Raw genomic sequence first — 2631 nt, 5'->3', positions numbered from 1 at the left:
TTGCCTGCTGATGGGGCACCTGGCGCGGGACTGCCGCTCTTCAACTGACCGGACGGGTCAGTGCTTGCAGTGTGGCGAGGTAGGCCACCGCGTTAGTCAGTGCACGTCGGCAGCTAAGTGCATTGTCTGTCAGGGGCCCCATCGAGTGGGCCACTCATCGTGCCGACAAGGTCAACAGTGTCGGGTGTAGTGAGGGTGATGCAGGTCAACCTGGGTGGTGGACGCACTGCCCAGGATCTGGCCCTGCAAACAGCCCGCACGAAGCGGGTCGACGTGCTGCTGCTGTCAGAGGTGTATCGACCTCCAGAGGGTAGCGGTAACTGGACGGTGGATTCGTCGGGGAGAGCAGCTGTGGTGGCAACCGGCCACCTTCCAATCCAGCGGGTCTGGCGCTGTGCCATGCCCGGGTTGGCTGCTGCGCAGATTGGAGGGGTGGTCTTCATCAGCTGTTACGCCCCTCCACGTCTCAACGCCGGCGAGTTCGAGCAACTTCTGGAGGCGGTGGAGTTGGAGGCCCAACCCCACCCTCGCATCGTCCTGGCAGGCGATTTCAACGCCTGGAATGAGGAGTGGGGTAGCCAACGTACCACCCGGCGCGGTGAAGAGCTGCTGGACACAATTCGGCAGCTTGGGCTTGTGATCCTGAACCAAGGATCGGTCCCGACGTTCGTGGGCAACGGAGTCGCCACTCCCAGTGTCGTGGATGTGTCTTTCGCGAGCGCATCCATTGCTCGTCCAGACACTTGGGAGGTGGCAGCGAACACCACTTCGTGCCACTATACGGCGTCGGACCACCGGTACATTTTCTTCACCGTGGGGCCTCCAACTCTCGACCAGCAGCGACGACAACAGCAGCAGCACCAGCAGCAGCAGCACCAGCAGCAGCAGCACCTGCAGCAGCAGCATCGTCACCTGAACGGGAGGCAGCAGCGACAACAGCAGCAGCATCGCCAGCGGGGACAGGGGTCCTCTTCGTCATCCACCACGTTTCGGCACGCTGGCCGAAGATGGAAGACGACGCAGTTTTCGGTGGAGGCATTCGCAGCCGCACTCCAGACGGCCGGTTTTCCGGAACGAGCCGTCAGCCAGGAGGGGATGGTCGACGCCATGCTAGATGCATGCGACGACACGATGGAGCGCGTCACCATGTCGCATCGTGACCCCCATCGAGACCTCTTCTGGTGGACTCCGGAGATCTTGCGTCTTCGGGAGGAGTGTGCGGCCGTGCACGAGCGGATGCTTCATACCACCGACCTGCAGGAGCGCAGCATCGTGGCTGCACATCATCGGTCGGCGAGGAGAGCCGTCGAGAAGGCCGTCCGGGCCAGCAAGCGAGCGCAGCTCGATGAGCTGATTCAACAGGCGGAAACCAACGAGTTTGGGGCCGGTTATCGGGTGGTCATGTCTCGTCTTCGTGGCTGCTTCGTGCCACCTGAGACTGACCGTGTCGTGTTGGAGCGGATAGCCAACGATCTGTTCCCGACACATCCGCCTGTTGACTGGCCGGACGCTGAATCATCGAGCGTCGACACCGAGGAGCGGAGTTCTTCGTTGACCCCTGTCACCGTGGGCGAGCTGTTGTCCATCGTGGGATCGATGGCGAACCGGAAAGCGCCTGGACTGGACGGTATCCCCAACGCGGCGGTTAAGACGGCCATTAGGAAGTACCCGGAGGTTTTCGTCCGTTTGTACCAGGACTGCCTGGACCGGGGTGCGTTTCCAGCGCCCTGGAAGAGGCAACGACTGGTACTGCTGCCAAAGCCTGGCAAGCCTCCCGGGGAAAGCTCCTCCTACCGGCCGCTGTGCATGCTCGACGCACTCGGCAAGGTGTTGGAGCGCCTAATTCTTAACCGCCTCAACGAGTTCCTGGAGGAACCGGATGCGGAACGGCTGTCGGACGGGCAGTACGGTTTCCGGCGCGGCAGATCCACCATCAGTGCGATCCAGCGCGTTGTCGAAGCGGGCAGGACGGCCATGTCCTTTCGCCGCACCAACGCCCGAGACAAGCGCTGCCTGATGGTGGTGGCACTTGATATCCGCAACGCCTTTAACTCTGCGCCCTGGCAAGCCATCGCCAACGCGCTGAGGGACAAGGGGGTACCGTCATCGCTGCAGCAGATACTGAGGAGCTATTTCGAGGATCGGCGGCTGGTTATCGACACCAGCGAGGGCCCTGTCGAGCGGAACATCAGTGCGGGCGTTCCACAGGGTTCCATTTTGGGACCCACGCTTTGGAACGTGCTGTACGACGGGGTCCTGGGTGTCCAGTTGCCTGAGGGGGCCGAGGTTATTGGCTACGCTGATGACCTTGTCGTCTTGGTCCCTGCAACGACACCCCAAGCCGCTTCCTCGACTGCTGAACGAGCCATCGCGGTAATCATGGACTGGCTGGACCGGAACCGTCTCTCGTTGGCGCCAGAGAAGACGGAAATGACGCTCATCTCCACCCTGAAGCGTCATCCGGTCGTCAGCATCAACATCGGAGGTGTGGTCGTGCAATCCCAGCGCTCCATCCGTTATCTTGGAGTTTGGTTGCACGACCACCTGTCATGGTTGCCGCACGTTCAGCAGGCTGCAGCGAAGGCCATGAAGGTCGCGGAGGCCGTCACGCGCCTCATGCCGAACCACAGT

This window comes from Anopheles funestus (assembly GCF_943734845.2).
Source record: "Anopheles funestus chromosome X unlocalized genomic scaffold, idAnoFuneDA-416_04 X_unloc_95, whole genome shotgun sequence".
Taxonomy (NCBI): Eukaryota; Metazoa; Arthropoda; class Insecta; order Diptera; family Culicidae; genus Anopheles; species Anopheles funestus.
Note: the sequence above shows the minus strand (reverse complement) of the source record.